Source organism: Oncorhynchus keta, chromosome 10, assembly GCF_023373465.1.
Source record: "Oncorhynchus keta strain PuntledgeMale-10-30-2019 chromosome 10, Oket_V2, whole genome shotgun sequence".
Lineage (NCBI taxonomy): Eukaryota > Metazoa > Chordata > Actinopteri > Salmoniformes > Salmonidae > Oncorhynchus > Oncorhynchus keta.
In genome coordinates this window covers 73914968-73936008 of record NC_068430.1, presented here as the reverse complement: position 1 = coordinate 73936008, position 21041 = coordinate 73914968, and the positions used below count along the sequence as shown (strand labels likewise).

Genomic DNA, 21041 nt, shown 5'->3' with positions numbered 1-21041 from the left:
TAGCTATTCTCATAGGAGCTAAACTCATAGGAGCTAAACTCATAGTAGCTAAACTCATAGTAGCTATTCTCATAGTAGCTAAACTCATAGTAGCTAAACTCATAGGAGCTAAACTCATAGTAGCTAAACTCATAGTAGCTAAACTCATAGTAGCTATTCTCATAGTAGCTATTCTCATAGGAGCTAAACTCATAGGAGCTAAACTCATGATGATTGGTTTAATATGTAAACGAACATGCCATCACAGGTCCCGAATGGTCATCATTCTCTGGGGCCTTTGCAATGTTTGTCTTTCAGACTGTCTGGGTAGGAAATGACGGAGACAATAAAAAAGAGGAATTGACCTTGAGAGAGAGAAAGAGAGAGAGAGGAAGCAGAGTCTTGAGGAAAGTTACTGAGATGACAGTATTGGCCACCATGCAGTGCAGTGCCACAGGTGTGATGATGTAATCACAGAAACAACCAGGACTGTCTCCATTTCTATCTTTTTTCGCTCTATCCTTTTCTTTCTCTCTATCTGTCTACCTTTTCCCACCTCTGTTGATCTTATGGTAAACACTTGTCAGAGCCATGGTGCTGCAAGTGCTGCAGACAGGGAAGTAGTTGAAATAGGACATGGATATATTAGGTTTTCCCCAATAAGATATATTATCTGTAGGTGTCTGCATGGCTTCCTTTGTGGTGTTATTCTATTGTGATGCAAACACATTCCCTCCATTATGGTTACTGTCCAAGTCCCTTCATATTGGCTGGATAGGATTGGCTGCCCTGGTGGAATGATGCGTGCCTGTGTGTGTGTGTGAACCCATGAGTGTATGTCTATACAGAGTGAGATTGTATGCGCATGCGTACGTGTGCATGCGCATGTATGCGCGAGCGTGTGTTGGTATTGGGGTTGGGGTGAGGGGGAGAGGAGAGGAGGGGGGTACATTTCCTTATCTGCGGGCCACAGGCGGCTTTGAGAGCGTTATCAGTAGCCACCACATTGTACTAGCACATCCTCTTGACCAGTGGGGAGCGGAAAAACTCTCCCTGCAACGAAGTTCTCTCTCTCTCTCTCTCTCTCTTTTTCTCTTCTGTGTCTCTGTCTATCCCTTCGCTCTCGCTCCCTCTCTCTCTCGCTCCCTCTCGCTCCCTCTCTCTCTTGCTCCCTCTCTCTCTTGCCCCCTCTCTCTCTTGCTCCCTCTCTCTCTTGCCCCCTCTCTCTCTCTCTCTCTTGCTCCCTCTCTCTCTTGCCCCCTCTCTCTCTCTCTCTCTCTCTCTCTCTCTCTCTCTCTCTCTCTCTCTCTCTCTCTCTCTCTCTTTTACTCTCTCTCACCTCTCTCTCTCTCGCCATCCAACTAGAGCTCTGTCTCTTCCTGGCATGGAGGGAGAGAAGGGAAGAAAGTAAAGAAAGAGAGATTGGGAACTAGAGAATGACATAAGAACACGAGTACGACATGGTCAGCATCACCTTGTCAGCTTGTGCTCCTTCGTTCAACAGAATCACCACAAAGGATTCAAAAGGGCATTTTGTTTATTTTGTTATTCCTTGACCAATTTTTGACTTAATCTCTTGGTCTTTTGGATTTTTGATATTACATCTTTTTTTAAACATTACTGGAGTTCCCAATTTATTTAAGGAGGACGGAAAGTAGATGTGCCATGTGCTACCTTACCTATGGTACTGTAGGGTCCTGTGGGTAAACAACTGTACTGACAGAGCACGCTGGTTTTCATGCTGCGTAGGTGAGTAGGTCTGCACTGGTCAATTTAAATATTACTGTATAGGGTAAATGCTATTGAGTTCAAAGCCATTTCTCAATTTATCGTAAGTTATTGTTGTTAATTTATTGCATGAAGTTATAGTTCATTTTTCTTTGTGCAAAATATTTTTATGGAGGAAAACCTGTTATATGTTTTTGCCTGTACTTTGATCAAATAAATAACATAGAAAACATTACAATAAAATACATGTTTGTGTATTTACCACAGCTATAATAAACATAACACCATATACATAAAAATATATATATCTTTGCAGCCATACAGATATAAGACCACCAAATTATATTCATAATTTATGACTTGAAATTAACAACAAATGAGTGCATTGAGTTTACACAGAAATACAATTTGATTTTTGTCTCATGTCAAAGGAAACAAGGAATAACAAAAAACAATTCTGAATCATTACGAACATGAATTAAACATTATCATTTGATTGCAAATAATAAAATATATAAAAAAAAAAAACATGTAACAAAAAGAAAGACTCCAACACATCTTTGGGAGAATTTGTTCCATTGTTGTTTTTTTTATTAAACTTTTCTATTAATCAAATGTTTATATTGAAAAGCTCACCTTGCCTGTTCTCTCTCTCTCTCAAAAATGTGTAGATTCATATGTCATTTCTTACCAATGATCTACACAAAATACTCTGGAATGTCAGTGGAAGAAAAATTCAAACATTTTTTGTTCGATGAATGAAAAAGTAAACAGTAATATTTCTTGATTAGATAAGTATTCACCTCCCTGAGTCACTGCATGCTAGTAACACCTTTAGCAGCGATTACAGCTGTGAGGCTTCTTGGTACGTTTCTAAGAGCTTTACACACCTGTATTGTGTAATATTCGCCCATTATCATTTTTTAAATTCTTCAATCTCTGTCGAGGTGTTGGGGATTAAGGCTAGACAGCCATTTTCATGCAGATAAAAGTCTAAACTGTAGTTTCACATGAGCTGTCCTCGCTTCACCACTCAGGGACATTCACCGTCTTCCTGGTAATCAACTCCCGTGTAGATTTGGCCTTGTGTTTTAGGTTACTGTCCTGCAGAAAGGTGAATTTGTCTCCTAGTGTCTGTTGGAAAGCAGACTGAACCAGGTTTTCCTCTAGGATTCTGCCTGTGCTTAGCTCTATTTCGTTTCTTTTTATCCTAAAAAACTCCCCCAGCCTTTGCTGATGTCGAGCGTACCGTTGCCATGATGCAGCCACCACCTTGCTTGGTAATACAGAGGCAGGTACTCAGTGATGTGTTGGATTGGCCCCGAACATAAGGCTTTGTATAAGGAGAAGAGACCGTTGAAGTCCAGCCATGAATTAATGAATCATCCAAGTCTTGCAGAAGCAGAACCTATAAGAAAACTGTGAACTTCCTTGAAATGAGGAAAACACACACGCAGTATGATACCAAACAATGGACACCCATGACAACCATGTTGAGCCTGTCATCAGCTCGTGAGAGGGCCAGGGATACTAGATTTAGCTTTGATGTAGATTTATATATGGAAAAATGTATTATTTTAATTTCCTAATTAATTCAAAATTCTTAATCTAGATTTATTTTATATTCACCACTTCCAGAAGAATTATCACTAAATTACCAAAGTGAATTATTGTAATGTTTGTTTATGTGCCAATGAATCCATTAAGGGATGGCTTGCCAACTTCATTCCAGTATTTGACCCACTAAATCATTTAAAGCAAATATGTCTTATCTCTTTTGTTCTACAGGTTTGAAAACCGTCCAACCTTTATGCACCTGGGACAATGTGGATTGTATGGACAGTTTGATTCATATCCGAAAAGACAGACAGACAGACTGGGGGACTAATCAACAGTGTCGGCCGATGGTGACTCATTCAAAGACAACGTACTTGGCTATTCTTCAGGATGTACTATGGGAAAAAGACGTCTAGACTACTAAACTTAAAACCAGACCAACCAGTCTGCTGTGGAGCTCCAAGAAGATCCAGAGACGCCTCGGTCACACCACTAGTAAACACTGGCACATGATTATTGATGTGAGCATCGTCTGCCCAGCCACTGTAGATTGGACACAGCCTCTTGAGTGGGGCCATGAATGCAAGATCACACTCACACGCTCTCTCCTTTTTCCTTCTCTCTCTCACACACACACACAAACTCACACACACACACACTCGCTCTCACACACGCACTCGCTCTCACACACGCAACAGGCCTCAGAATGAGAGGTGACAATAAGACTGGACTGAGCCAAACCCGAGGGCATCAGCCTTAGGATCAACACAACCCACAGACTCCTGACCCCTGAAAACCCAGGACCCACACAGCCCATCACAGACATCTCTGGACTGATTAATAACAGCAGTAGACAACCCGTTGTTCAGGAGGACCAGGGGACTAACAGCATAATAAGGGGATATTATCTGGAGTAGGTTGAGGGGCTGGAGAGGCTCGGGGCTGAGAGAGGTCTGTGGAGGTCTATAGGTGTCTAGCAGCAGCAGCTAGTGGCCGAGACACTATGCTGGGTGAGAGAGACAGAACAGCGGAAGGGGTGAGGGGTGCAGTGGTGGGGTGCCTTCCCACAGGTACCATGATGGAGAAACTGAACCCCCCCTCTGCCTCCCCCACCTCTGACCCCCTATCGGAGTCTGAACGACTGAGCCCTCAGCAGGCCCCCTCACCGGCTTCACTTGACACTAGTAGCCCACCGCCGGTTAATGAATCAGGGAGTCCGGGAGACAGGTTTGTCCCACCTAGCCCCCCTGCCTCCCCTCCTCCACCTCCAGAGTCCCCTACCAAGTTGCTTGACCACCCTGCCGCCACCAACATCGCACCTGAACCACCGGTCTCCATGGAAACAAACAACACCAAGGGAGGAGGTTTAATTTGCTCCTCTCCGAAAGCCCCCTCCTCCTCTCCGCCTCCCCTTCTCCCAGCCCCAGTGTCTACATCCACTACCCCTGCCATCCTCCCCCATCCTCCTCCTCTTCTTCCTCCTTTTCCTCTATTGCCCCCTCCCTCCCCACATCCCTGTTATTAGTCTGGGACACAGTAAACCCCCCACCCTCTCTCCCTCCCCAGTAACACCCCTCTAACCACCCTGCACCCCATCCCCAACCACCCCCATCACCATGACCCTTACCATCACACCCACCACCACGGGGCATCCGCCTCACCCAGCTCACCTCCCTGTCAGGGATCAGACCAGGGGCCCCACCGATCCCCTCCCAGGGCCCCCTGCTGACCCACCAGTACCTGCCACCACACCACTTCTTCAGCAGGTGATAGGGAAATGTTTCATATTCACATTATATTCCATTATCCAGTGGAGGCTGCTGAGGGGAGGACAGCTCATAATAATGGCTGGAATGGAGTCAATGGAATGACATCAAACACGTGGTTTCCATGTGGTTGATGTCATTCCAATGACTCCATTCCAGCCATTTTTATGAGCTGTCCTCCCCTCAGCAGCCTCCACTTGCATTATCATATTTCATGTTATGACTGGCTTTCTGATACTGTATGGCAAACTGTTTCACTATAACTGACAGTTTCACTACAACAACTGACTGTTTATAACATAGATTTCTCTTTCTGCTTTTCCTAACCCTTAATCCTAACCAATTATTCAACTAGAACGACTACTTCCCATGTCCTAGAATCACTATGATGAAATGTCCTTCTTCCTCTTCATTTTCAGCAGGAACGTTGTTCTATTTTAGCAGCATGTCTCTGCCGGTGTCAGCCCTAACGAGAGAGAGCCTGCTGACAGCATGCACACTCCATCAACATCCCAAACATAATCACCATACAGATCGCTTTGCTCGCTTTCTCCCCTCAGTCAATCTGAAATGGGTTTTTTTCCATTTCAAATCCATTTAACAATTTGAAAACCATTTAAAATATGATTTACTCCCTGAATAGCATCGTTTGTACTTCTACAGTTTATATTATTTTATTGCTTGATACTTTTGTTTGTTATCTTTCATTTCCAATGAAAACTCTCTCACGTTCCTCCCTCTTTGGACGCCACTATAATAATGTTTCATAATATTTACATACAGTTTTACCCACTTTCATATGGTTATACTGAAGTCTAGTCAAGGCCATTATATTTAACTATTGCTATACATATTTTTTATTTTATTTATTTATTTATTTTACCTTTATTTAACCAGGCAAGTCAGTTCAGAACAAATTGTTATTTTCAATGACGGCCTAACAGTGGGTTAACAGTGGGTTAACAGTGGGTTAACAGTGGGTTAACAGTGGGTTAACAGTGGGTTAACAGTCTATCCTACGTATTCTTCAGATATACTACATGTTCTATCCACATACTGTCCACAATGTCTACACGTCCCACCACAAATAAACACAGTTGAAGTCGGAAGTTTACATACACCTTAGCCAAATACATTTAAACTCAGTTTTCACAATTCCTGACATTTAATCCTAGTGCCTTAGGTCAGTTAGGATCACCACTTTATTTTAAGAATGTGAAATGTCACAAGAGAGAATGATTTATTTCAGCTTTTATTTCTTTCATCACATTCCCAGTGGGTCAGAAGTTTACATACATTCAATTAGTATTTGGGAGCATTGCCTTTAAATTGTTTAACTTGGGTCAAACATTTCGGTAGCCTTCCACAAGCTTCCCACAATAAGTTGGGTGAATTTTGGCCCATTCCTCCTGACAGAGCTGGTGTAACTGAGTCAGGTTTGTAGGCCTCCTTCTGCACACAAATTTTCTGTGGAATTGAGGTCAGGGCTTTGTGATGGCCACTCCAATACCTTGACTTTGTTGTCCTTAAGCCATTTTGCCACAACTTTGGAAGTATGCTTGGAGTCATTGTCCATTTGGAAGACCCATTTGCGACCAAGCTTTAACTTCCTGACTGATGTCTTGAGATGTTGCTTCAATATCTCCACATAATTTCCCTGCTTCATGATGACATCTATTTTGTGAAGTGCACCAGTCCCTCCTGCAGCAAAGCACCCCAACAACATGATGCTGCCACCCCCGTGCTTCACGGTTGGGATGGTGTTCTTCGTCTTGCAAGCATCCCCCTTTTTCCTCCAAACATAATGATGGTCATTATGGCCAAACAGTTCCATTTGTGTTCATCAGACCAGAGGACATTTCTCCAAAAGTACGATCTTTGTCCCCATGTGCTGTTGCAAACCGTAGTCAGTTTTTATAGCGGTTTTGGAGTAGTGGCTTCTTCCTTGCTGAGCGGCCTTTCAGGTTATGTCGATATAGAACTCGTTTTACTGTGGATATAGATACTTTTGTACCTTTTTCCTCCAGCATCTTCACAAGGTTCTTTGCTGTTTGCTGTTCAGGGATTGATTTGCAGTTTTCGCACAAATTACGTTCATCTCTAGGAGACAGAACGCATCTCCTTCCTGAGCGGTATAACGGCTGTGTGTTTCCATGGTGTTTATACTTGCGTACTATTGTTTGTACAGAACGTGGTACCTTCAGGTGTTTGGAAATTGCTCCCAAGGGTGATCCAGACTTGTGGAGGTCTACCATTTTTTCTGAGGTCTTGGCTGATTTCTTTTGATTTTCCCATGATGTCAAGCAAAGAGGCACTGAGTTTGAAGGTAGGCCTTTGAAATACATCCACAGGTACACCTCCAATTGACTCAGATGATGTCAATGAGCCTATCAGAAGCTTCTAAAGCCATGACCCACTGGAATTGTGTCATGCACAAAGTAGATGTCCTAATCGACTTGCCAAACTATAGTTTGTTAACAAGACATTTGTGGAGTGATTGAAAAACTAGTTTTAATAACTCCAACCTAAGTGTATGTAAACTTCTGACTTCAACTGTATATATACGTTTGTACTCCGGACTCCAACATTGCTTGTCTTAATGTTTCTATATTTCTTAATTCCAAGATTCATGTGTATTGTTGTGTATGTTAGATATTACTGCACTGTTGGAGCTAGGAACACAAGCATTTAACTACACCTGGAATAACATCTATTAAATATTTGTGCGACCGTTAAAATGAGATTTGATTTGATTTGATTCTCTCCTTCTCTCTCTCTCAGTTCTCATCTTGGTCCCTCTGGTAACTATGGAATCTTTTCCAGTAGAAGCATCAAGAGACGGTCCTCCTCACACTATGAGTTGGATCTCAGTGATGGTAAATAGAAGATAAACTGGTGTGACTGTCCATGGACTACTGACCAATACCAGCATATGATAAATGAATGAGAAACAGTTTATGTAGTGTATGTATATACTCATACACCACAGGAGGCTGCTGAGGGAGGACAGCTCATGATAATGGTCGAAACGGAGTAAATGGAATGGCGTCCTGGAAACTATGTATGTGATGGATTTGATACCAGTCCTCTGATTCCGCTCCAGTCATTACCACAAGCCGTCCTCCCCAATTAAGCTGCCACCAACCTCCTGTGATATACACTGAGTATACCAAATATTAGGAACACCTTCCTTATATTCAGTTGCGTGTATGTAAATGTGCATACTAGTACGTATGTGTATTTAATGCACTGTGCCTGTGTATCCTCATCCAGCGGGCCCTCCTCAGAAGCTGGCGAGGCGTGTGTTCACCAACAGCCGGGAGCGGTGGCGCCAGCAGAACGTCAACGGGGCCTTCTCAGACCTCCGTAGGCTCATCCCCACCCACCCTCCGGACAAGAAGCTCTCCAAGAATGAGATCCTCCGACTGGCCATGAAGTACATCGACTTCCTTGTCACCCTGCTCAACGACCAGTCCCAAGACAAAGCCAGGGCTCACCTGAGGAGGAGACCCAGGATGAGAGGGCCCAAGTGGGGCTGAACAACAAGGATATGCACCCACTTTTCCAGGGTGACACTCCCCTCTTCAACTATGGTCTACCACGACAGAGGAGACTCCACAGACTCATCGATCATCGCCATGGCAACCTCCCCCGACCTCCAGTTGCTATAGCAACACAGACAGTGAGGAGAACCTGGGGGGGGCGGGGCTAAGAGCTCAATGGTGGTGCCGTGAGGCATTCGGGGAAAGGTCAAAGGACAGATTCGGACTGCGGTGACACTTGCCAACGACCAGCGGTGACATGACATGTGGCGTCACAAAGAGGACAAAATTGAATACCTGATGGCAAGTAATATCTGACAAACTGACAGAAAGGACAAAAATGTACAGTATACTTACTACTCTACCAGCAATCTATGAGACTTTTGGAATCAATGTAGTTCTTTCAATAACATGGTATATCTGCAAGGTCAGTTCTGAGTTCTTGTAGCAGTTTGTGGTAGTGTTTGACTGCCCCTCTGTCTGGATTTTGTGTCCTGCAGTGTGGGACTGAGGCTTTCTGGGTAACGTAAGCTGTTTCATCAGAACTGAGGCTTCTATAGGGCTACCTGGGAAATGTAGGATTGACTGTTTGTACATCCAGTCAGCACAGTGTCAGTTGCCTAAAACCTCTGAAGGAGCCATGTTGACCTCATGGCTTTTTGCTTCCTGAAGTTTGAGACATCAAAAAACATCAATGACGGTAACCTTCAGCCAGTAGTTTATGTGGCAATTTTGAAGTTTCCTATTTTCTTTCTTTAGTCAGATGAAGAAGATGGTCCCACCCTCCCTCCCTTAGAGGACAACATTGTGACACAGTTGTCCCAAATGGCACCCTATTTCCTGTTTGGTGCACTACTGGTCAAAGTAGTGCACTATGTAGGGAATAGGTGCCATACTGGTTTATTGACCGTGCTAGCTGACCGAAATAAAGAGTGTTTTAGTTCTCTCTTCCTTATTCAACATCCTCTTATTGCACTCCAGAATACATGCAGCCCTGTTATCAGCACAATTTCTCAACCCATACAATTGTTTCGCTGCTGTGTCCAGTTTGAGAACAGACAGTCTAGTCGCTGGCAAAGTTGTTGTGTGAAGGGGTGAAGATGTGTTTTTGTGTTCAGAAAATCAACCCGTGCTTATTTTATGGCTGTAAGTTGGTTTGTGATCCTATAAAAAAGTGTGTTGTGAGAAAGTGCACATAAGAACATTTTGTATTTTTATTTATCTAATATGAATGAATTAATATGAACCCTAACTTCCTGTCCACACCCCAGGTCAACCATAACCCTAACTTCCTGTCCACATCCCAGTTCAATCCATAACCTAACTTCCTGTCCACATCCCAGTTCAACCCTAACCCTAACTTCTGTCCACATCACAGTTCAATCCTAACCTAACTTCCTGTCCACATCCCAGCTCAATCCTAACACCAACTTCATGTCCACATCCCAGCTCAACCATAACACCAACTTCCTGTCCACATCCCAGCTCAACCCTAAGTTCACCAACTTCCTGTCCACACATTCCAGCTCAACCCTAACACCAACTTCCTGTCCACATCCCAGCTCAACCCTAACACCAACTTCCTGTCCACATCCCAGCTCAACCCTAACACCAACTTCATGTCCACATCCCAGCTCAACCCTAACACCAACTTCCTGTCCCACATCCCAGCTCAACCATAACAAACTATAGCCCTAACCCTACCCACTGTGCACAGATTCAAAGTCTATTCCAAGTTGGTTCAACATTTCATTTTAATGACGTGGAACCAACGCTGATTCAACCAGTGTGTGCCCAGCTCAACTCTAACACTACCCCTATAATACCACTCTGAGAGAATGCCTTGTCTGCACTCAATCAGTCCTCCATTACATTTAGGAAATGAGCTTCATTCAATACATGGTTTCAATCCTTCTGTTTATGGTTGTTTGTTTGTGTTGGTTAGTCACAGGGCAGATTTATAACCATGAGAGAGAGAGAGAGAGAGAGAGAGAGAGAGAGAGAGAGACAGGGAGAGAGACAGAGAGAGACAGACAGACAGACAGACAGACAGACAGACAGACAGACAGACAGACAGACAGACAGACAGACAGACAGACAGACAGACAGACAGAGAGACAGAGAGAGAGACAGAGAGAGAGAGAGAGAGAGAGCGGGAGAGAGAGACAGAGAGAGAGCGGGAGAGAGAGCGGGAGAGAGAGACAGAGAGAGAAAGACAGAGACAGAGAGAGAGAGGGAGAGAGAGAGAGAGAGAGAGAGAGAGAGAGAGTACCAGTTCGGAATAAGAAAGGTGGAAAAATGCTCCCTGCTGATGTCCCCAAGCCGGACATAGCTGAGTGATGACAGTACCGTGAGAATCCCGGACGTGGAAAAACAGTTAAAGCGACCGGGTGGCGGTCGCTTTAACCTCCAGTCCACGATGGACAACGTGTCCATTCTGTCCCTTCAGTGCAGCTGCAAACGGGTGTGGAAATGGAGGCGTGGGTGGAGGGTAAGGGGTGGTGGTGGTGGTGGGGAGGTGGGGGTGTTGGTGAGGGGGGTGGAGGGTAAGGGGTGGTGGTGGTGGTGAGGTGGGGGTGTTGGTGAGGGGGGTGGAGGGTAAGGGGTGGTGGTGGGGAGGTGGTGGTGGTGGGGGGTGGAGGGTAAGGGGTGGTGGTGGTGGTGGTGGTGGGGGGTAAGGGGTGGTGGTGGTGGGGAGGTGGGGGTGTTGGTGAGGGGGGTGGAGGGTAAGGGGTGGTGGTGGTGTTGGTGGGGGGGTGGAGGGTAAGGGTAAGGGGTGGTGGTGGTGGGGAGGTGGGGGTGTTGGTGAGGGGGTGGAGGGTAAGGGGTGGTGGTGGTGGGGGTGTTGGTGGTGGTGGTGGTGGTGGGGAGGTGGGGGGTGTTGGTGAGGGGGGTGGAGGGTAAGGGGTGGTGGTGGGGAGGTGGTGGTGGAAGGTAAGGTGTGGTGGTGGTGGGGAGGTGGTGGTGGAAGGTAAGGGGTGGTGGTGGTGGTGGGGAGGTGGGGGTGTTGGTGAGGGGGGTGGAGGGTAAGGGGTGGTGGTGGTGGTGGGGAGGTGGGGGTGTTGGTGAGGGGGTGGTGGAGGGTAAGGGGTGGTGGTGGGGAGGTGGGGGTGTTGGTGAGGGGGGGGTGGAGGGTAAGGGGTGGTGGTGGTGGTGGGGAGGTGGGGGTGTTGGTGAGGGGGGGGTGGAGGGTAAGGGGTGGTGGTGGGGAGGTGGGGGTGTTGGTGAGGTGGTGGTGGAGGGTAAGGGGTGGTGGTGTGGGGGGTAAGGGGTGGTAATATCATGACAGCTATGAAACAGTACGTTTAGGTACAATTTTGTAAATGCTGACAGATCATTTGTTAGTTTGAAATGGTGGCATCTATTTGTGTCAGTAAAATGTATTATGCGTGAAATGGCGGTGGAAATCCCTTTATGCGCAAATAATAACCATCATATCGACATAAACTTGGAGTCACACGATGATATGATGTGTGGTCCTCTTGATACACCTTTCCAAAAATGTCTTATTCTGGTGACATGATGATTGATGCTTGACTGCTGTTGGACAAAATATTCTCTCTCTCTCCATAATAATCTCACCATGTAGACGAGCCTACCTGCACAGCCTGCATTACCTGCACTGTATAGCTGTTGTTGGCTGGCGCGCACGACCAGAGTCGGCATATGCTATTTAATGCAACAGGTTTTGTGTCACAACTATCGGTAAAAAAGTGATGAAAACACGTTGAACTTTCCATTTTATTCAGTAAATGAAACCTTCACCGAAAAAAGACATGTTTTTGTGCACTACGTCATCAGAACTGATTTTATCATCAACCAGTCAGTTTGGTGGAAACACACCACTGGTGGGAAAATGTGCATATTGGATGGAAACCTAATTATGGAAACCTAGTTATGGAAACCTAGTTATAGAAACCTAGTTATGGAACCTAGTTATGGAAACCTAATTATGGAAACCTGGTTATAGAACCCCTAGTTATGGAAACCTAGTTATGGAAACCTAGTTATGGAAACCTAGTTATAGAAACCTAGTTATAGAAACACAGATTAACCTAATTATGTTTATAGAAACCTAGTTATGTTATAGAACCTAGTTATTATTATGGAAACCTAGTTATGAAACCTAGTTAGTTATGGAAACCTAGTTATGAACCTAGTTATGGAAACCTGGTTATGAAACCTAGTTATGGAAACCTGGTAGTTATGGAACCTGGTTATAGAAACCTAGTTATGGAAACTTATAGGAAACTAGTTATGGAAACCTTATGGAAACCTAGTTATGAACCCTAGTTATGGAAACCTAGTTATAGAAACTAGTTATGGAAACCTGTTAATGGAAACCTAGTTATGAAACCTGTTATGGAAACCTAGTTATGGAAACCTAGTTATAGAAACTGGTTATAGAAACCTGGTTAGTGAAACCTAGTTATAGAAACCTAGTTATGGAAACTAGTTATAGAAACCTAGTTATGGAAACCTAGAAACCTAGTTATGTTATGAAACCTAGTTATGGAAACCTAGTTATAGAAACCTAGTTATGGAAACCTAGTTATAGTTAAACCTAGTTATGGAAACCTAGTTATAGAAACCTGGTTATAGAAACCTAGTTATAGAAACCTAGTTATGGAAACCTAGTTATGGAAACCTAGTTATGGAAACCTAGTTATGGGTTATAGAAACCTAGTTATGGAAACCTAGTTATGGAAACCTAGTTATGGAAACCTAGTTATGAAACCTAGTTATAGAAACCTGGTTATAGAAACCTAGTTATGGAGTTATGGAAACCTAGTTATGAAACCTTTATGGAAACCTAGTTATGGAAACCTAATTATGGAAACCTAGTTATAGAAACCTATGGAAACCTAATTATGTTTGTGGAAACCTAGTTATGGAAACTAGTTATGCCTAGTTATGGAACCCCTAGTTATGGAACCTAGTTATGGAACCTGTTGTTATGGAAACCTAGTTATAGAAACCTAGTTATGGAAACCTAGTTAAACCTAGTTATGGAAACCTAGTTATGGAAACCTAGTTATGGAAAGTTATGGAACCTAGTTATGGAAACCTAGTTATGAAACCTGAAACCTAGTTATGGAACCTAGTTATGGAAACCTAGTTATGGAAACCTAGTTATGGAAACCTAGTTATGGAAACCTAGTTATGGAAACCTAGTTATAGAAACCTAGTTATGGAAACCTAGTTATGGAAACCTAGTTATGGAGTTATGGAACCTAGTTATGGAAACCTAGTTATGGAACCCTAGTTATGGAACCCTACCTAGTTATGGAAACTAGTTATAGAAACCTAGTTATGGAAACCTAGTTATGGAAACCTAGTTATGGAAACCTAGTTACATAGAAACCTAGTTATGAAACCTGAAATGGAAACCTAGTTATGGAAACCTAGTTATGGAAACCTAATTATGGAAACCTAGTTATGGAAACCTAGTTATGGAAACCTAGTTATGGAAACCTAGTTATGGAAACCTAGTTATGGAAACCTAGTTATGGAAACCTAGTTATGGAAACCTAGTTATAGAAACCTAATGGAAACCTAGTTATAGAAACCTGATGGAACCCTAGTTAAAAAGTTATAGAAACCTAGTTATGGAAAACCTAGTTATGGAAACCTAGCTTCCTAGTTTATGGAAACCTAGTTATGGAAACCTATTATGGAAACCTAGTTATGGAAACCTAGCTATGGAACCCTAATGGAAACCTAATAGAAACCTAGTTATGGAAAAACCTAGTTATGGGAAAACCTAGTTATGGAAACCTAGTTATGGAAACCTAGTTATGGAAACCTAGTTATGGAAACCTAGTTATAAACCTAGTGGGAAACCTAGTTATAGAAACCTAGTTATGGAAACCTAGTTATGGAAACCTAGTTATGGAAACCTAGTTATGGAAAAACCTAATGGGAAACCTAGTGGAAACCTAGTTATGGAAACCTAGTTATGGAAACCTAGTTAGGAGTTATGGAAAAACCTAGTTATAGAAACCTAGTGGTTATGGAAACTCTAGTTATGGAAACCTAGAGGAAACCTAGTTATGGAAACCTAGTTATGGAAAAGTTATGGAAACCTAGTTATAGAAACCTAGTTATAGAAACCTAGTTATGGAACCCTAGTTATGGAAACCTAGTTATGGAAACCTAAAGAAACCTAGTTATGGAAACCTAGTTATGGAACCCTAGTTATGGAAACCTAGTTATGGAAACCTAGTGGAACCCTAGTTATGGAAACCTAGTAAAACCTTTTCAAACATAGTTATGAACCTAGTTATAGAAACCTAGTTATGAAACAGGTGGTAAGCGGGAAAAACCTGTTATGAAACCTAGTGGAACCCTAGTTATGGAGAGATGATAAAGTAACAGTTATGGAAACCTAGTGTTATGTACAGCGAGGAACCCTAGATGATAAAGTGGTACAGCGAGGAAGAAAAAGTAACTTTTCACAGATACAAAGATAAACACAGGTACAGCGAGGAGAGATGATAAAGTGGTACAGCGAGGAGAGATGATACAGTGGTGATAAAGTGGGTACAGCGGGGAGAGATGATAAAGTGGTACAGCGAGGAGAGATGATAAGTGGTACAGCGAGGAGAGATGATAAAGTGGTACAGCGAGGAGAGATGATAAAGTGGTACTGCGGGAGAGATGATAAAGTGGTACAGCGAGGAGATAATAAAGTGGTACAGCGAGGAGAGATGATAAAGTGGTACAGCGAGGAGAGATGATAAAGTGGTACAGCGAGGAGAGATGATAAAGTGGTACAGCGAGGAGAGATGATAAAGTGGTACAGCGAGAGAGATGATAAGTGGTACAGCGAGGAGAGATGATACAGTGGTACAGCGAGGAGAGATGATAAAGTGGTACAGCGAGGAGAGATAATGGTAAGCGAGGAGATGATAAAGTGGTACAGCGAGGAGATGATAAAGTGGTACAGCGAGGAGAGATGATAAAGTGGTACAGTGATAAAGTACAGCGAGGAGAGATGATAAAGTGGTACAGCGAGGAGATGATAAGATGATAAAGTGGTACAGCGAGAGAGATGATACAGTGGTACAGCGAGAGATGATAAAGTGGTGTGCAGCGAGGAGAGATGATACAGTGGTACAAGGAGAGATGATAAAGTGGTACAGCGAGGAGAGATGATAAAGTGGTACAGCGAGGAGATGATAAAGTGGTACAGCGAGGAGAGATGATAAAGTGGTACAGCGAGGAGAGATGATAAAGTGGTACAGCGAGGAGAGATGATAAAGTGGTACAGCGAGGAGATGATAAAGTGGTACAGCGAGGAGAGATGATAAAGTGGTACAGCGGGAGAGATGATAAAGTGGTACAGCGAGGAGAGATGATACAGTGGTACAGCGAGGAGAGATGATAAAGTGGTACAGCAGCGAGGAGAGATGATAAAGTGGTACAGCGAGGAGAGATGATAAAGTGGTACAGCGAGGAGAGATGATAAAGTGGTACAGCGAGGAGAGATGATACAGTGGTACAGCGAGGAGATGATAAAGTGGTACAGCGAGGAGAGATGATAAAGTGGTACAGCGAGGAGAGATGATACAGTGGGACAGCGAGGAGAGATACAGTGGTACAGCGAGGAGAGATGATACAGTGGTACAGCGAGGAGAGATGATAAAGTGGTACAGCGGGAGAGATGATAAAGTGGTACAGCGAGGAGATGATAAAGTGGTACAGCGAGGAGAGATGATACAGTGGGACAGCGAGGAGAGATGATACAGTGGTACAGCGGGAGAGATGATACAGTGGTACAGCGAGGAGAGATGATAAAGTGGTACAGCGAGGAGAGATGATAAGAGTGGTACAGCGAGGAGATGATAAAGTGGTACAGCGGGAGAGATGATAAAGTGGTACAGCGAGGAGAGATGATAAAGTGGTACAGCGAGGAGAGATGATAAAGTGGTACAGGAGGAGATGATAAAGTGGTACAGCGAGGAGAGATGATAAAGTGGTACAGCGAGGAGAGATGATAAAGTGGTACAGCGAGGAGAGATGATACAGTGGTACAGCGAGGAGAGATGATAAAGTGGTACAGCGAGGAGAGATGATAAAGTGGTACAGCGAGGAGAGATGATAAAGTGGTACAGCGAGGAGAGATGATAAAGTGGTACAGCGAGGAGAGATGATAAAGTGGTACAGCGAGGAGAGATGATACAGTGGTACAGCGAGGAGAGATGATAAGTGGTACAGCGGGGAGAGATGATAAAGTGGTACAGCGAGGGAGAGATGATAAAGTGGTACAGCGAGGAGAGATGATAAAGTGGTACAGCGAGGAGAGAGATGAGCAAAGTGGTACAGCGAGGAGAGATGATACAGTGGTACAGCGAGGAGAGATGATACAGTGGTACGGCGAGGAGAGATGATAAAGTGGTACGGCGAGGAGAGATGATAAAGTGGTACGGCGAGGAGAGATGATAAAGTGGTACAGCGAGGAGAGAGATGATACAGTGGTACAGCGAGGAGAGATGATAAAGTGGTACAGCGAGGAGAGATGATAAAGTGGTACAGCGAGGAGAGATGATAAAGTGGTACAGCGAGGAGAGATGATAAAGTGGTACAGCGAGGAGAGATGATAAAGTGGTACAGCGAGAGAGATGATACAGTGGTACAGCGAGGAGAGATGATAAAGTGGTACAGCGAGGAGAGATGATAAAGTGGTACAGCGAGGAGAGATGATACAGTGGGACAGCGAGGAGAGATGATACAGTGGTACAGCGAGGAGAGATGATACAGTGGTACAGCGAGGAGAGATGATAAAGTGGTACAGCGAGGAGAGATGATAAAGTGGTACAGCGAGGAGATGATAAAGTGGTACAGCGAGGAGAGATGATACAGTGGGACAGCGAGAGATGATACAGTGGTACAGCGAGGAGAGATGATACAGTGGTACAGCGAGGAGAGATGATAAAGTGGTACAGGAGAGATGATAAAGTGGTACAGCGAGGAGATGATAAAGTGGTACAGCGAGGAGAGATGATAAAGTGGTACAGCGAGGAGAGATGATAAAGTGGTACAGCGAGGAGAGATGATAAAGTGGTACAGCGAGGAGATGATAAAGTGGTACAGCGAGGAGAGATGATAAAGTGGTACAGCGAGGAGAGATGATAAAGTGGTACAGCGAGGAGAGATGATACAGTGGTACAGCGAGGAGAGATGATAAAGTGGTACAGCGAGGAGAGATGATAAAGTGGTACAGCGAGGAGAGATGATAAAGTGGTACAGCGAGAGAGATGATAAAGTGGTACAGCGAGGAGAGATGATAAAGTGGTACAGCGAGGAGAGATGATACAGTGGTACAGCGAGGAGAGATGATAAAGTGGTACAGCGGGGAGAGATGATAAAGTGGTACAGCGAGGAGAGATGATAAAGTGGTACAGCGAGGAGAGATGATAAAGTGGTACAGCGAGGAGAGATGATAAAGTGGTACAGCGAGGAGAGATGATACAGTGGTACAGCGAGGGAGAGATGATACAGTGGTACAGCGAGGAGAGATGATAAAGTGGTACGGCGAGGAGAGATGATAAAGTGGTACGGCGAGGAGAGATGATAAAGTGGTAGGGCGAGGATAGATGATAAAGTGGTACGGCGAGGAGAGATGATAAAGTGGTACGGCGAGGAGAGATGATAAAGTGGTACGGCGAGGAGAGATGATAAAGTGGTACGGTGAGGAGAGATGATAAAGTGGTACGAGGAGAGATGATAAAGTGGTACAGCGAGGAGATGATAAGTGGTACAGCGAGGAGAGATGATAAAGTGGTACAGCGAGGAGATGATAAAGTGGTAAGGCGAGGAGAGATGATAAAGTGGTACAGCGAGGAGAGATGATACAGTGGTACAGCGAGGAGAGATGATAAAGTGGTACAGCGAGGAGAGATGATAAAGTGGTACAGCGAGGAGAGATGATAAAGTGGTACAGCGAGGAGAGATGATAAAGTGGTACAGCGAGGAGAGATGATAAAGTGGTACAGCGAGGAGAGATGATAAAGTGGTACAGCGAGGAGAGATGATAAAGTGGTACAGCGAGAGAGATGATAAAGTGGTACAGCGGGAGAGATGATAAAGTGGTACAGCGAGGAGAGATGATAAAGTGGTACGGCGAGGAGAGATGATAAAGTGGTACAGCGAGGAGAGATGATAAAGTGGTACAGCGAGGAGATGATAAAGTGGTACAGCGAGGAGAGATGATAAAGTGGTACAGCGAGGAGAGATGATAAAGTGGTACAGCGAGGAGAGATGATAAAGTGGTACAGCGAGGAGAGATGATAAAGTGGTACAGCGAGGAGAGATGATAAAGTGGTAAGGCGAGGAGAGATGATAAAGTGGTACAGCGAGGAGAGATGATAAAGTGGTACAGCGAGGAGAGATGATAAAGTGGTACAGCGAGGAGAGATGATAAAGTGGTACAGCGAGGAGAGATGATAAAGTGGTACAGCGAGGAGAGATGATAAAGTGGTACAGCGAGGAGAGATGATAAAGTGGTACAGCGAGGAGAGATGATAAAGTGGTACAGCGAGGAGAGATGATAAAGTGGTACAGCGAGGAGAGATGATAAAGTGGTACAGCGAGGAGAGATGATAAAGTGGTACAGCGAGGAGATGATAAAGTGGTACAGCGAGGAGAGATGATAAAGTGGTACAGCGAGGAGAGATGATAAAGTGGTACAGCGAGGAGAGATGATAAAGTGGTACAGCGAGGAGAGATGATACAGTGGTACAGCGAGAGAGATGATAAAGTGGTACAGCGAGAGATGATAAAGTGGTACAGCGAGGAGAGATGATAAAGTGGTACAGCGAGGAGAGATGATAAAGTGGTACAGCGAGGAGAGATGATAAAGTGGTACAGCGAGGAGAGATGATAAAGTGGTACAGCGAGGAGAGATGATAAAGTGGTACGGCGAGGAGAGATGATAAAGTGGTACAGCGAGGAGAGATGATAAAGTGGTACAGCGAGAGAGATGATAAAGTGGTACAGCGAGGAGAGATGATAAAGTGGTACAGCGAGGAGAGATGATAAAGTGGTACAGCGAGGAGAGATGATAAAGTGGTACAGCGAGGAGAGATGATAAAGTGGTACAGCGAGGAGAGATGATAAAGTGGTACAGCGAGAGAGATGATAAAGTGGTACAGAGTGAAGAAACGCAGAAATGGATGAAAATGCTGAAAATAATGTTAGGATGAAGTTTGATTGAACAGTATAAAGCAATCAGAAGAGAAAGCCCCGTTGAAACCACCTAGAATGTATTTGTTGCCACCCTCCCTACGGTCCTGCACTACTCATGAAGTATATTTAGAACTTTTATTATAAAAAAAAAATATATACTGTCAAATACCATCGTACCGTCAAAAATGTCCCTAGTTGGTGTCCCCTTCAACCCTTTCCCCCAGGTTGGCTGCGTGTCTCCAGCTATCAGGTGGCCAGGAAATGGCTCTACAGTTAGTGCTGTCTCATCTACAGCCATTAAGTTGCCTGATGGGGATACTGTGGTGCAATCAACCGCTACATGCATGGAAGAGGGGAGAGAGGGAAGGGCAAAAAAAAGAGGCGGAAATAACAGAAAATCAGCCACAAAGGCCCTCGTTCCCTCTCCCTTTCTCTCTCTCAGACCCCCCACCACACCCGGTCGTTCTGACACAACAGGAAGGACTGGTTACATAACCTTATTGCCTCTGCCTCTAGCCTCCATCTCTGACTGCCAACCTGGCCCTGGCTTCCTCCGTGCAGGCCAACAGTGGTGCGCACCACCCGGCTCCCCTCCGTGCAGGCCAACTGCATGCCAACAGTGGTGCGCACCACGGCCTCCGTGCAGGCTAACAGTGGTGCGCACCACGGCCGGCACTGTGCAGGCCAACAGTGGTGCGCACCACTGCCGGCCGGCCGGCTCCCTCGGTGCAGGCCAACAGTGGTGCGCTCCATGGCTGGCTCCACCACGGCCGGCTCCTCCGTGCAGGCCAACAGTGGTGCGCTCCATGGCCGGCCAAGGTTTTGGGCTTTTCTAGGGCATTGTAGATGAGCATAACCATCTGTCTGTGGTTCCAAAGGGTCAAAGGTTGCATGTTCGAATCCAGTGATATAAAGTTGTTTTGTTTTAAGCCTATGCCAAACCTTAATCGTTACATGAACCATTCATGTTAACGCCTAAACTCAACCTCAAACACATTGAAATTTGACGTTTGAGAAACATGGATGAACGTCTAATTCTGACGTGAGACTGTGAGAGCTTGTAGGGTGAACTACGGAGGCCCCTGAGGATCAGATCACACAGGGGAGAGGTGGTTGGTGTGGTAGGGGGTGGTGTCCTAGACCTGCTCTATCCAGTCCTATTGATACAAGAGGCCTGGAGGGTGAGGCAAAGCAGTCTGGGACATGGAGATAATACCCCCTTGCCTCTGCCTCCCCTCTGGGTTTTATTACATATTGTAGGCCTTCAAACACAACTGAA

The 21041-nt window shown here is 44.7% G+C and overlaps 1 long non-coding RNA gene and 1 pseudogene across 1 annotated transcript; one reads left to right on the top strand and one right to left on the bottom strand.

Annotated features, from left to right (window-relative positions):
• The first annotated feature begins 4896 nt into the window (after positions 1-4896).
• Positions 4897-8830, top strand: LOC127931931 (protein lyl-1-like; annotated as a pseudogene).
• A 3724-nt stretch (positions 8831-12554) lies between these two features.
• LOC127932698 (uncharacterized) lies at positions 12555-13836 on the bottom strand. The gene is made up of 3 exons (XR_008146365.1): positions 13807-13836; positions 13079-13120; positions 12555-12589 (listed from the first exon to the last, which is right to left on the bottom strand). It is a non-coding gene; the product is annotated as an uncharacterized LOC127932698 (long non-coding RNA).
• Positions 13837-21041: the final 7205 nt, after the last annotated feature.